General features: G+C 33.0%; 1 long non-coding RNA gene across 1 annotated transcript in view; it reads left to right on the forward strand.

Annotated features, from left to right (window-relative positions):
* Positions 1–15,955, forward strand: part of LOC127729766 (uncharacterized) — a 35,127-nt gene that overhangs the window by 3,431 nt on the left and 15,741 nt on the right. The window contains exons 2-4 of the long non-coding RNA XR_007994824.1: positions 1,838–2,137; positions 3,811–3,920; positions 7,236–7,357. This is a non-coding gene — a long non-coding RNA (uncharacterized LOC127729766). The remainder of the gene's footprint in view (positions 1–1,837; positions 2,138–3,810; positions 3,921–7,235; positions 7,358–15,955) is intronic.

Raw genomic sequence — 15,955 nt, forward strand, 5'->3', positions numbered from 1 at the left:
ACTGAAGATGGATGTAAGAAAAAATTAGAACATTTTCTTGCAATTTGTAATGATATGGGTATACCAATTTCAAAGGAAAAAACATTCCAGCCATCGTAGGTCATGAGTTTTGTTGGTTAGGAAATAGACACTAGGTTGATGGAAGTTAGACTTCCCATCGATAAGCTTGCAAAATGTCACAATCTTATAACCGTAGTGTTACAAAAAGAAAAAATTACATTGAGGGAACTTCAATCTATCATTGGTACACTCAACTTTGCTTGTGCAGTTGTCATACCAGGAAGGGCATTCCTGAAAAGACTAATAGACTTAACTATTGGGGTCAAACAATCCTTTCATAGAATATGTATGACAAAATCAGTTAGGCAAGATCTAAATACATGGCAAATTTTTTTGAAGAATTTTTATTAGACCGTTGGTTAACATCTGATCAGCTACATTTGTTTACAGATGCCTCTGGTACATACAGTTATGGTGCTTTGTTTGGTTCACAGTGGTTCTCAGGCAAATGGGACACAAAATGGCAAAAACAAAATATTGCCTTTTTAGAGCTATATCCCATAGTCTTGGCAGTTGAAATATGGGGCCACCAATTCGAAAACCAGTGCATAAATTTTCATACAGACAATAAAGCTTTAGTGTCTGTAATTAATAAACAAACATCTAAAGATGTATAAATTATGTTCCTAATAAGGAGACTAATTCTACACTGCTTGAGAAACAATGTGAACTTTAAGGCAAAACACATATATGGTTAAAAAAATGTATTGGCAGATGCACTTTCTCTTCAACAGGTACAGAAATTTCATCGGTTAGCACCATGGGCAGACACTGTTCCAAAACCAGTTCCCAATCTACCAGATTTGCCAAGCTACAGAAACCCTTAAATCAAATTTTTAACAACATCTTATCTGACTCCTCACAAAAAACTTATAGAAGAGCTCTTATCCACTATAAGAATATGGCATTAGATTTCAGTTACCACTTACTAGTTCAGATCTCATATTATTTAAAGCACATTTGAAAAACAAAGATCTTGCATCAAGTTCTATCTCAACATCAGCAATTGGTTTTATACACAAAATTAATAATTGGCCTGATACAACCGATTCATTCATTATTGATAAGGTGCTGAAATCAGTGCATAAGGGAAGAAATCAAGATATGAGACTTCCAATCACTAGTACGATTTTGAATCAATTAATGAATACATTAAAACAGAAAATATCTAATAGGTATGATCAAATTTTATTCAAAGCAATGTTCACCCTAGCATACCATGCTCTTTTAAGAATTGGGGAGAAGACAGTCAACAACAAAAATTACAATCATGTAATTAGTTTTAGTCAAGCTGTTGTTACACAAAAAATTGTTATCAATTTCATGGACTTCAAACATTCTAATGGAAAACAATTTCATTTAAAAAGAGCTAAGAATAGAAATGACAATATTTGTGCAGTAACGACACTGACAAGTTACTTAACTTTGAGAACAAACAAAGGAGGTACACTATTTCTCAACTCCAGTGGAGAAGCTGTTTCTAGACAATTATTCCAACATGCATTGAATGGTGCTATGAACTTTTGTGGGCTCAGCAGAGCATATTACAAACCTCATAGTTTTAGAATAGGCTTCACCACCGATGCAAGTGCAAAAGGATTGTCCACAGAAACTATAAGAACATTAGGTAGATGGAAATCTGATGCATTCAAATTGTATATAGACAATCAGGTAAAATTTATAACCTTTAGTCATGTTTATCTGTCTTTCAACTGATCATGATATGATGTATTTTGTGAATGAATTACTGACGTTTATTATTTCATATTTTGTACAGGGCTTGTGGGTCACAGCTCGTTACATATCGCATACAGAATAACAGTTCATGTTTATATGGAAACGGTGGACAAATGGAAAAAGATGAATTATGACGCTCATTTAAGCTGATACAAGGACAACCTAAAACCCGAAATTCATCCGTTTACCATTGAATTGACCAAATTTTACTGAGAAGAAATTGGCAGAAACCAGCTTGCTAGGACTGGAATCTTAAAATCTCCCATTTGCGTTTAGTAATATTAAGCAGTAAACTAATAACAATATATAAGGAAATACAGTTATTTGACGAGGAAAATAGGTAGTAATACAATTATTGAATGTATGTCGTTGTTGTAAGAATTCAGTCGTTAGTAAACATATTTGGTCTATTACTGCATCAAGTAAAAACATTTGTTTGACACAATGTCTGTAAATTGTGTCTTTTTAGTATATGGTTGGTTTGTATCAAGTAGATACATTGGTAGGACACAATGTCTGTAAATTGTGTCTTTTTAGTATAGGATTTGTTTGCATCAAGAGATACATATGGGGACACAATATCTGTAAATTGTGTCTTTTAGGGTAAAGGACATTTGTGGGACTCAATGTCCGTACATTTTGTCATCATTTCATCCTTTTCAGTTTAATCAATTAGAAACAGTTGTTGAACGCTATGTCTGTAAATTGTGTATCTTTAGTATATACATTTGTTGCATAACTTTTTAATTTTTTATTAACGGTACGTACAATTATAAGTTTTATCATTTGCATTAGTAGGATGATGGTTGATGCAGGTTTACTTTAGGGCAGCGTTTTCAGCTCCAAAAGAGCTTTATACGTCATGGCGGTATCTGATCCCAAAAGTTGAGATGTTACACTATTATTAACAAATTTATAGTCAAGGGGAGATAACTCGAAATTGATTGACTTTTCAAAAATTTCAATTTCAATAATTGATGACATTTGTTTTTTCACTTATTATATAATATGCTTATGGGTTCAGATTATAATGAAAGTATTGTATATTTAAATTCACAATTGGTACTTATAATTGTAGTGTATGCAAATTTTATACATATAAAAAAGAAGATGTGGTATGATTGCCAATGAGATTACTCTCCACAAGAGACCAAATGACACAGAAATTAGCAACTATAGGTCACTGTATGGCCTTCAACAATGAGCAAAGCCCATACCGCACAGTCAGCTATAAAAGGCCCCAAAATGACAATGTAAAACAATTCAAACGAGAAAACTAACGGCCTAAGTTATGTACAAAAAATGAACAAAAAACAAATATATAACACATAAACAAACGACAACCACAGAATTACAGGCTCCTGATTTGGGACAGGCACATACATACAGAATGTGGCGGGGTTAAACATGTTAGCGGGATCCCAACCCTCCCCTAATCTGGGACAGTGTTGTAACAGTACAACATAAGAACAAACTATAAAAATCAGTTGAAAGAGGCTTAACTCATCAGATGGATAAAAATACAAATACTACAAATACATGTGGACGTGGCTGGGTACTTGTACATCCAAACAACAAAAAGACACTAAGTACAGATCTGAGAGTACTCGCAGTTACTGACAGCTAGTTCAAAGCCACTAACAACTAATAAAAAAAATCATGCATCTAAAAAATGTATCTTTTGACATGATTGATTTTGAAACATAAACTGTCACATCTGTGGTCTGCATCATCATAACATGTGTTAGTTTTAATTCGACTTCAGCGGACCATAAATATTATTATAGATAGAGAGAAATTGTAAATGGTAAAATTGTTCAGCAAAGTAAGATCTACAAATAAGTAAAATGTTTGAAACTGAAATTACAGGTGAGTGATTTCAGGCTCGCGTGAGCCTCTTGTTTATAATTTCAAACATATTTTATGTGTTGATTTGATGAAATTTAGATTCTACAGTTTTGACATGAATATAGGTTTATTCTTCTTTGTTAAACTGTTAAATTTTTTTTTTAGAGTAAAGCAGTATGTTTCTAGGAAACTTAGATGCAAGTTTAGGTAATAACCTCAATGAATTTGAAAGTCATTTACTGAAGTCTCAGGAATTAATGTTGGGTCGCGGAAAGGTATGTTTCTACAAAGTAGCTTTACTATCTTGTATTCAAGTGCAATATTTCTGTATTTAATGTTATGCAGACACTTAAAGGGGCACTAGCTACAAGATATATAAAAAATCTAGAGTATGATTTTTTTTGTTCAATCATTAATGAAAGTGAAATAGTGAAATAATAATTTGCTTTTAGCAGCCAGTATTGTTCAATTTGTCAAATTAAGCTAAGAAACATTGATGATGAATTATTCACTTCCAAGTTAATAATTCGACCTCATTTAATCCGTAATCATGTGAACTTCAATTTAACCCCTTAGCTAGAGATGGATAACGCATGAATTGTACGTGTGCGGTTATTTAAAGGAAAAGAATGTCAACATTGAAAGTGAAACAAAGCTAAATCATTTGATTGACTGATTTGATCCACAAAAAAATCATTCTTATACAGGTAAAAACGATGATTAGCATATATTTTTAATCTATAATATGAAATTAAACAGACCTAGAAAATTCCAATTGCACGCGTTTGCTTTCTATTTATATCTTTATTTATGTTTATATCGCTTATATGACAATCGGAGGTATTTGGAGGTCAACTTGATAGTTAATTAGATGGCGTCAAGACTAAAATACATACTAAACGAAGCTACATATTATCAAGCTCATGCCCTGTAAATTAATTATTTTAGACTTTTTATAATTTGGATAAATGTTTTACATGGTAATAAATCAAATATGAGAATTTGAGTCAAATCAGTGAACATGAATTTGACAGATAGTGCCCCTTTAAAGTTTGTAATTGACAACATTGATATGAATAAGAAGATGTGGTATGAGTGCCAATGAGACAACTTTCCATCCAAGTAACAAGGTATTTTAAGTTGACAATTATAGGTCAAAGTACAGCCTTCAACACGGAGCCTTTTCTCACACCGAACAGCAAGCTATAAATGGCCCCAAAATGACCAGTGAAAAACAATTCAAACAGGAAAATCTAATCTATATACAAAATGAGAAACACCTATGAACCACACCATCTAACGACAACCACTGAACAACAGGCTCCTGACTTAGGACAGGTGCATATAAAATATATAAAAACATTTTGACAGGCGCGCCAACCTTCACCCTAACCTGAGACAGTAGTGTAACATAACAACATGAAATGTATATAATTTCAACATCTGGTTTGTTTTAGTTATAATAAACAAAGATGGAATATGATTCCCCAAATCTTACATGTTCTAGTTATTTTGAAAATCAGCATAATTTAAAATCAACCAAAAAAATATATTGGTATAGTGACAACCGTCTTCCTTAACATCTCTGAAATCAATATTAAATTTTCAATTATCAGGGAGCTTTTTGAATTTTAAAACTTTAAATTCACTATGGGCAAGAATCATATCTTTTATCTTTAATTTTAGAGTTAGCTTTATGAGAAGGAAAATGAAACAATTGAAAAATATGAACAAGAAAAATTATCAATGAGCATGATATCAGTCAAATGTATCATTGCTGCAAAGAACTAGTTCTTGGAATTAAGAAATTAGTGTAATGTTTTATTAATACTAAAAAAATGATGAAATGTTAAACACATAAAGGGATCATTTAATTTATTTAACACTATTTGCTGAACGGGTAGATTTGCTGTAAGAAATGTTTGCATTATTTTTTTATTTACAGATAACTTTTGTTTTTAGCTATCTAATGATTCTACCCGTTATATTTTTGGCTGGGTTAAGAAGTCCAAGCTAGTCTATATTATGGTGATGTCAGGTGGGGAGGAAAAATTGGAACATGATTTGTGTAACTAACTCCTACAGTTTAAACCAACCCAGATTCCTGAAACTTTACAGGAAGCTTGCCCATATGCTGAAGTTGTGCACCTGCTTTTATAGAATTGTTTACAGAATTTTTTTGACATGGGAACTTAGTAATTTTTCAGCAAAGTTAAGAGGGTACCTGTAACTAATTTCTCCTACAGTTTTCAACCAATGTTCCTGAACTTAACAATAGTCTTGCACATATGTTGAAATTGTGCAACTGCTATTATGGGAAAGTTTACAAAATCTCCCAACTCCTACAGTTTTCAACCTAGATCTCTCAAACTTGACAGGAACATTGTTCAAATTGTTTAGTTGGTCACCTACTATTATAAGTTATATGGTTCGCTACTGACCCCCTACGGATCCATAGAGGGTTAGTAAAATCCATAGGGGGTGAGGCCGAAGGCCTTCTCATTGGTTTTCCTGTTTGAATTGTTTTTCACTGGTCATTTTGGGGCCATTTATAGCTTGCTGTTCGGTGTGAGAAAAGGCTCCGTGTTGAAGGCTGTACTTTGACCTATAATTGTCAATTTCCAGACGTGGAAACTTAGTTTGTTGTCCAGCAAAATTTTCAAAAGAGTGTACACATTATATGTTATTCAGGTCTCAGACAGGGTATATAATGTGACATTCCCAGCTTAGAGTTTATATTCCCTGAGCCTTATGGGCCCTAGGTCTATATATTTATCGCATATATACGTGAAGCATTTTGTAATTTGCTGTGAAAATAATTCTATCGTGTATGCAGTAATTTCTAATAACACTTTAAGACATTAATTAAGTATTTGATGTGTAAATCGCGTGATTTTAAATTAAAAAAACATATTATTGACGGAAACATTATTTTCCCTCTGTCAGCCTCCGATGTTCTTTAGGTGTACTGTATAGCATAAGACTACGTCACATAGTAACGTTCGTTATGATGACGTTGTTGAGGTTCCAATTGGGATTAAAAAAAACCTCGTATATATCCGGCAGTTTCCTGAATATATTCTGACATCTCTGTGTTTTTATCCAATCACAAAACTCGACACATTTGTAATCCGTAATATATTGTGTAATCCACCCCTTCTACTGTTTTCAGTGGCGGATCCAGAACTTTTCATAAGGGGGGGCCCGCTGACTGACCTAAACCGCCTATGGTTTTAGACCCAGATCCTTGAAACTTGACAGAAAGATTGTGCATATGTTGAAGTTGTTTACCTGCTATTATTGTTAATAGTTTGAAGAATTCTTATCATTCTTTTCTGGAATTTGGAACTGTAATACTCTGTTATTTTCCAGAAAATTTAAAAACAGGGTAATATTTTTTTTGTAAATAATCACCTTATACAGTTTTCAATCAACATTCTAATTCAAACATCATATAAACAACCCTGCAAATTGAGACTTTAACCCATTTTTATGTTTCTTTGACTGAAATCACATAGCCTTAGTATGACATATAACTGGATAAATAGCTTGTTTAAAACTAAAGGCATGTTTGTATATTTTTATTACAGAGAAGTCGTCCTGTACCTGTGATAATTCCAACAGATGTAAAAAGCACTCTAGATTACTTGTCTGATTCAGACATTAGAGAAAAAGCAGGTTATGGGATGCAAAATGGCTTTTCCCTCAAAATGTTAGTTTAGAAATGAAATATTGAAACTTTGAAGTAAATACATGAAATATAGATGATTTTAGTTGCCCCTCCTCAATGTGAACAATTAAATTATTGCCTTTGTTTGGATGGATTGGAGAGGTTAGATATTCTATAAATTGCTGTGAAAAATTTCATTAGTATCTGTGGTTTTCAGGTCACTTTTGAAAATGCATTTGGACATGTGACCCTTTTAAAGGAATCATAGAAATACAAATAAATATATAAATATTTTATTGGCACAAACACAATAACAATAATTGGCAAAGACCCATATTACAGTACATTATTACAATGGAAACATCATAATGAAATATGTTATTGTTAGAAAGACAAAATCTTATTTCTATGATCTAGACATTTTAGTTATATAAGCACTAGTCACTTTCAGGACTTTTAAAGAGTTGCTATTAAAGGGAAAGTCCGCGATTTTTTACTTATCATCTAAATATGTTAATCTTAACATAAAAAACACATTCACAAAGTTTTAAATTTATATTCTTTCTTATAACGGAGAAAATCAAGTATTTGTAACCTTTTTGGTTGACCTACGTCACTGGGTTGTGACGTTTTAACCCGATTTGTTGAATCATGGGAAAAAATAAAATCTGTTAAAGTCTTAATTGCTTATCAGAATTTTACCTAATTAAAAGCGCACAGATGATCGTTGGTCGTAGTTAATAACCACAATATAAGAATGAAAGAAAATGAATATGCGTTAACCGTTTTGTATTGATTGAATAAAACTTCCTATGTGAAATTATCTAAATATAAATATTTTCGAATTAATTTCATAAATTTTTGTTGAGATTGTTTCATAAAATATCTATTGAACATTTTTACTGATATTGAACTGAAATATTTAACGTTTTATTTACCGTTATAACTTTGATAACCATTTCAATACAAAATATATGTGAACAGAACGTGTATACTACTTTGTAAAGTCATTGTTTATTTCTCGATTTGAGGAGAATTCCTTTGAACTTTACCTTGCAGCAATTTAGCCTCAGGCGTACACAGGTGTGAATTCAAGCGTACACAGGTGTGTATGTTGTCAGTTTGAATGGATTAACAGAAAGAGTATACCGTGTTTAATACACCAAGATGAAATATCCGATGACAATAGAGAAACAATTATTAAATTGTATAAATTAATTGAAAATAAACATTCAATTTTTTTTCAATTCCGGAAGTGTTTACAATATTACAGTGGAACAATTTTCGATTACGTTCTATGCAAATTGCATAAAATTGAAATATGAAGTTAAAAGAATAGTACTTTTAATCTTAAAAATTAAATGTTTCATTTCCCAATTAATAATAATTGCACATCTGTTTAATTTACTTTACCGGAATTCTTTAACTTGTATTTAAATCTGGCGATGTTAAAATGCTAACAATCGTAAAACTATCTTAATTTTTCAGTTTTTAATTGAAAAAAAAAATACAACAGTACAACATGCATGATTTTTTAAATTTTCTTTTTAACATTTCATTCTTCAAAATTAAGTTAATCTGCCAATCACTTAAACGAATTATTTGTAAAAATAATCGTTTATTTCATTAATGGATATACATACATTATAAATCTAAGCTAATACATTATTTTGCTTGAGGATTTTTTTTAACAAGTTTTTTTTATATTCTATGATAATTTTGTGCAATGCTGAACAGGATAGCCATTATTAATCCAAATAAGAAATACAGTAGTTGTAATAAAAGGCATATCTTAGTAATGTATAACTGATATTGACGATTTTAGAACAGTTCGTCCCAACCTCGTTGTTCTTGAAACAATCTTTACTAGTAGACTTGTAAGTTTTCTGACGTATAAGCGCCAGAGGTTCTTTCTAACAGACAAAGCAGACTAGTAGCGTTTCGTTAGTTTGTTTTTTGGGGGCAGGAGAGGCCAACCACTGGTACAGATAAGCAGAATCACCATACAAGCTTATGTTGTCAACACTATCAGAAAAGAGTTCCCATCATCGGATTGGGTATATGAAGGCCAAGAATGTACAAGTGACATGTCTGACTCTGAACAGCTAGTAAACCGACTTAATAATGATCTATAGACATCGACCGCTTGTTCTTGATATTTGAAACTGCATGCATATATACGTTTATGAGAGTGATTATTTATCTTGTGTCTGACGAAAACTAAATGCCTGCATGGTTATATCTTGCCATTTTGTAATGGTTTGATGGGTGTTCACCCAAAATCGTAATTCAAAAATTGTGTTTGTGAGATGAAGATTCACTTTAATAACGAATTTCGTCTATATATTTCACAAGTGTATACCACGAAGAAGCTCTAAAGGTATATTACTCCCATTTTGTTTGGGTGTGAACCATCGATGTTTACAGCAATATTTAATGAATAAGATGATGATGGTAGAAAGAAATATGAGTGTCATGTGGCAAATATTACATGAATGTCGGATCATGAGTTATCTATCTGTATGAAAAGATTTCCAATACAACCATATTGAGTAGGAATTTTGACATGCTATATTCGAGTCGTACTAGTATTACAGGCTTCTCATGTCGTTTGAATCAGACTGACACATCTTTTACTTTATGATGTATGAAAGGTTCTATATATATATTAAATGTAACAATAATCAAACGCCTACAGGCAATAACTAAACGGGTATGAAGTTTTTATACAGATCTCTTTTTATTTACATAATCATTAACAAACTAAATAAATTGAACAAAGAAATTGAACAAAGAAACACAGTGACACTACGATATAGCATGGGATACCGGCTTAAATATCTTTAACCATTCTATGCATCAAGTTATCGCACGTGAATACCAATTTGGAACACGATGTGTGATTTTGTATAACTAAAAATATCAAACGAGCAGTAACTTTGTCTAACAAACATTTTTTTTTTACTATGCCTCTCTTTATCTCTTTTCCTTTACAATTACTATTACCCTTTTCGTCGATCATTCTCTATATAGTATATTGTTCTCTATTCAGTTAGTTTTTTTTTCACAATGCCACTCTATCTCCGCTCCTTTACAATGACTATTTCCACTGTCGTTCTAATCCTTATAAAGATAGGGACATTAGACATAGAAGGAGCTCTCTTATCTTCAATAAATAAATATTGATACTGACTATAAGTGCTGCATTTTTTTACATCTGCATGTTTGCCAATCGTCAAAAGCTTGTATTTGCGTGAAGAAATTTTTTTTCAAAAGAAGGGTCCAGAATCATGACAAAACAGTATTTATTTCACAAAAAATAAGGTCATGTTTATAAAATTTTAAAACTTATTATCAGAAAAAAATAGTGGATAATATTATTATCAGAACATCATTCATTAACAGGACTGGTGGAATTATAATTTCAAACACGCACAAGATAAGCAACGTCGAATACAAATATATGTGGTTCAATAAATGTTACCTGTGCACGCCGGGTACCTCTGTAAATAATCCATGCATGAACCTGTATTATATAATTGTGTAATACGAATTTTTAGTCGACAGGATGTCACTTGAATACACATGGACGTGTATCTAATATACGTCCTTGTGATAACTAACTGAATGTGTCGCTCTGACACGACATCTATCAATAATTCTGACATACCTATTATCAATTCGGGAGGAAGCCAAAATGTATATATATATATATATAATAAGATAACGTAAATAAAATTAAAAAAGACTTTTGATAAAAAATTGAGATGTCCAATTTTTCAATGTTAACATTTCTATAACCTGGGAATATTATACTATATCAACATATCTTGTCTTAGCTAAAACCTCTTCCAAACGTTGCTCCTTGTCAATAGCCGTTAAATATCATAATTAAAAAATGTTATTTATCGTATAACTTTATTAATTTGAAAAATCATCTTGTCTAAATACGGAACTATTCTTTATATAAATCAATGCTTTTTATATAAAAGAGGCATACTAATGAATCTTTTGTAAATCCGTGATTGTTACAAGAATACTGCATTTTTCTTTCTTATAATTGAAACTTTTCTTCCTCATCAAATCTATATTTTTTCTAATCAACGAGATCTTATCATATACGGATTTGATAACTATAGCTATCAGAACTGCTAGGTTATATTGTTATTTAAAAAAGTATAATTACCACCAAATCTCCCTCAAAACAAGATTGTTCAAAATGGTCTTCACACATCAACTTGTGCTTGCTATAGATGCAACTATTTGCTGTTAGTTTAAGGTTGTACAAACATGTCTGATACAATTCTTTCTTTTTTTGTGGGTTTGGGAAAACTATTTAGACTTTTGTCATAACCTTGTCGGACAGAACAGCCGTACGCTTGACAAGACATTTTCATACTGAGTGATCGTCTACGGTAATCCCCGATTGATGATGGGAGTTTTTAACGCACGGTCGGTAAATCCCTGATTCATTTTGGTATTTGTGGTTTTTAGATATCACGTGACTTTTTAGATCGAACATGCCGACAAGATGGCGATATGTCGAGAACTGATAGTGAATTTCAAAAATCGATTTTGATCTCTTTTCATAGAGAATAAAAGTTTTTTATTTATGAACATTTTTTTTTAATGCTTAAAGAACAAAATATCAATTTTTCATTTTTTTGCGGAGTTTCCCTTTAATGCAACATTTCATATTAACCAGATTCCCATTATGAGTTGTAGGGATTATATTTGAGATAATATTATAAAAATCTAAAGTCATCATATTTTTCACACTTAATTAAAAAGTGATTCTCATCTTCTACCTCACACATACATAAAAGTACATATATTAAAACTGAATTATATATATGTGTTATCTAAAAACATGTGATACAATATTTGCTGATTGAAAATAGATGATTGAGCATATATATAATTCTAGGGAGAAACTGTTCATTGTCGTGATTGATCACAGTTATAAAGAAACACTGTCCAAAATCTCTTGTTTAAGGCATCTTTTGTTAGTTTCCTCTTCGGCAGATCTGAAATCTTCAAGGTCGGTCTTTCTGTCTTTAAGTGCCAACCTTGAAAAATAGGCTGTTATCTGCTGCCCAGTTAAATAATCCTTCCTGGAAAATACATATTTCCCCTCCTCTTGCAACTGTCTCATCTCATCAGCTGCTTGAAATGGATCCACTTTTCTACCCGATACCTTCCCAATATCAAATTTTTCCTTCATGTAGTTCACTTGGGATTGACTAAAAACTGTTCTTTTCTTTTTACTCTTCAGTGCCCATCCTCTTCCCGATTCTGAAGTACGGCAGTCACTTAAGTTGCAATCAAGTTGAACCCTTGTTCCGTCAAACAAAGAATTAACCTTTTGCCCATACATTGATTTTGCTTTATCTTGAGTTGTTTTTTCATTGTGATAATCACAATTACCAACAATGATGTGTTGCTCCAGTGCACATTGAGTTTTAAAAGCTCTTGTGCAGCCATCTTTTGGGCAATCATATGGCTGATTTATGGAGTTCTTTTGTTTTTTCGTATTGGTTCAACAAGTTCTTCTTCTTGTGCCATAACTGAAATTGTACTTATTATTTTCAAACAGAATTTTATAATTTTATTTAGTGTATAAATATGATGAAATTCTAAAAATAAATAATCACAGTCAACTGCATTAATTCTCTTACTGAGAAACATGCAAAATGTGTAGCCTTTACTTTTACTGTTCAGTCCAACCTTCCATAGAAAATACAGATTAAGAAATCATAAGCATGCAAAATGCCCGCTGTTGTCTGGATCATTTTCTGTTCTGACTCTTCCACAATATTACATTTTTTTGCTTGAATTTGAGGTTACATTTGTGTTTATCTTGTAATTATTAGTTAACTCTCTTACAAGTACAATAAACAGGTGATGTATCATGTCCAGTACTATAGAAAAAATTTCACATAACATTTCATTGCATATAAGAAAATAACCATCACTGGAAGTTAACCGATCAAATTTTCACCCTTATTCTTCCTGTGTACAAGCTTTAATAACCATGTAACCTCAAGTTTCCAAAATATTCTATAAAAACACCAAATAAAAAAATAATGGTACTTTGAAACACCCAAGATATATGTCTGTGACACAGATCGTATATTGGTATGACTTTGGCGTCATCGTCCGAAGACACATTGGTTTTCGCACTCTAACTTTAGTTTAAGCGAATGGATCTCTATGAAATTTTACCATAAGGTTCAATACCACAAAAGGAAGGTGGGAATTGATTGTGGGGGTTATGGTACCAACAGTTAAGGAATTAGGGGCCAAAAATAAGCATTTTTGTAACTTCCAGACATAACTTGTGTGTTAGAGTATGGATCTCACTGACATTGTACCACAAGGTTCCATATCACAAAGGGAATGCTGGGATTGATTTTGGGGGTAATTGCCTCCAAATTTTAGGAATTAGGGGCCAAAAAGGGGCAAAAAACAAGCATTTTTCTAGTTTCATGACAATAACTTGTGTGTAAGTGTATGGATCTCTCTGACATTGTACCACAAGGTTCCATATCACAAAGGGAATGCTGGGATTGATTTTGAGGGTAATTGCCTCCAAATTTTAGGAATTAGGGGGCAAAAAACAAGCATTTTTCTAGTTTCATGACAATAACTTGTGTGTAAGTGTATGGATCTTTATGAAATTGTACTACAAGGTTCCATATCACAAAGGGAAAGCTGGAATTGAGTTTGGTGGTAATTGCCTAAACGTTTAGGAAGAAGGGGCCAAAAATAAGCATTTTTCTAGTTTCCAGACAATTACTTGTGTTCAAGTGTATGGATCTCTCTGAAATTGTACTGCAAGGTACTATACCACAAAGGGAAGGCTGGGATTGATTTTGGGGGTAATTCCCTCAAAATTTTAGGAATAAGGGGCCATAAAGGGGCAAAAAAACAAGCATTTTTTTAGTTTCAGGACAATAACTTGTGTGTAAGTGTATTGATCTTTATGAAATTGTACTACAAGGTTCCATATCACAAAGGGAAAGCTTGGTTTGAGTTTGGGGGTAATTGCCCTAAACGTTTAGGAATTTTGGGCCAAAAAACAAGTATTTTTCTAGTTTCCAGACAATAACTTGTGTTCAAGTGTATGGGTCTTTCTAAAATTGTTGTTACTTTGAAGCCGATCCATCATCCAAGATGGCCGCCAGCGGGGGACTTAGTTTAACAAAGGACCCTATGGGAAATACATACAAATGTCTTCTTTTAGAGAACCACTGAATGAAATGAAACCAAATATTGCATGAATGCTCTTTATGAGGTTCTGACCAAGTGTTGTTACTTTGAAGCCGATCCATCATCGAAGATTGCCGCTAGCGGGGGTAGCGGGGGACTTAGTTTTACATGGGACCCTATAGGAAATACATACAAACGTCTTCTTTTAGAGAACCACTGAATGGAATGAAACAAAACACAGCATGAATGTTCCTTATGAGGTGCTTACCAAATGTTGTTACTTTGAAGCCGATTCATCATCCAAGATGGCCGCCAGCGGGGGACTTAGTTTTCCATAGGACCCTAAGGGAAATACATACAAATGTCTTCTTTTAGATAACCACTGAATGGAATGAAACCAAATATTGCATGAATGCTCCTTATGAGGTTCTGACCAAGTGTTGTTACTTTGAAGCCGATCCATCATCCAAGATGGCCGCCAGCGGGGGACTTAGTTTTACATAGGACCCTATGGGAAATACATACAAACGTCTTCTTTTAGAGAACCACTGAATGGAATGAAACAAAACATGGCATGAATGTTCCTGATGAGGTGCTTACCAAGTGTTGTTACTTTGAAGCCGATTCATCATCCAAGATGGCCGCCAGCGGATGACTTAGTTTAACATAGGACCCTATGGGAAATATATACAAACGTATTCTTTTAGAGAACCACTGAATGGAATGAAACCAAATATTGCATGAATGCTCTTTATGAGGTGCTGACAAAGTGTTGTTACTTTGAAGCCGATCCATATTCGAAGATGGCTGCCAGCAGGGGACTTAGTTTTACACAGGACCCAATGGGAAAAACATATAAATGTCTTCATTTAGAGAACTACTGAACGGAATGAAACAAAACATGGCATGAATTATCCTGATGAGGTGCTTACCAAGTGTTGTTACTATGAAGCCGATCCATCATCCAAGATGGCCGCCAGCGGGGGACTTAGTTTAACATAGGACCCTATGGGAAATACATACAAATGTCGTCTTTTAGAGAACCACTTCATGGATGAAACCAAATATTGCATGAATGCTCCTAATGAGGTTCTGACCAAGTGTTGTTACTTTGAAGCCGATCCATCATCCAAGATGGCCGCCAGCGGGGAACTTAGTTTAACATAGGACCCTATAGGAAATACATACAAATGTCTTCTTTTAGAGAACCACAGAATGGAATGAAACCAAACATGGCATGAATGTTCCTTATGAGGTGCTGACAAAGTGTTGTTACTTTGAAGCCGATCCATATTCAAGGATGGCCGCCAGCAGGGGACTTAGTTTTACACAGGACCCAATGGGAAAAACATACAAATGTCTTCATTTAGAGAACTACTGAATGGAATTAAACAAAACATGGCATGAATGTTCCTTATGAGGTTCTGA

Source organism: Mytilus californianus, unplaced genomic scaffold (genome assembly GCF_021869535.1).
Source record: "Mytilus californianus isolate M0D057914Y unplaced genomic scaffold, xbMytCali1.0.p SCAF_2, whole genome shotgun sequence".
NCBI classification, from domain to species: Eukaryota; Metazoa; Mollusca; class Bivalvia; order Mytilida; family Mytilidae; genus Mytilus; species Mytilus californianus.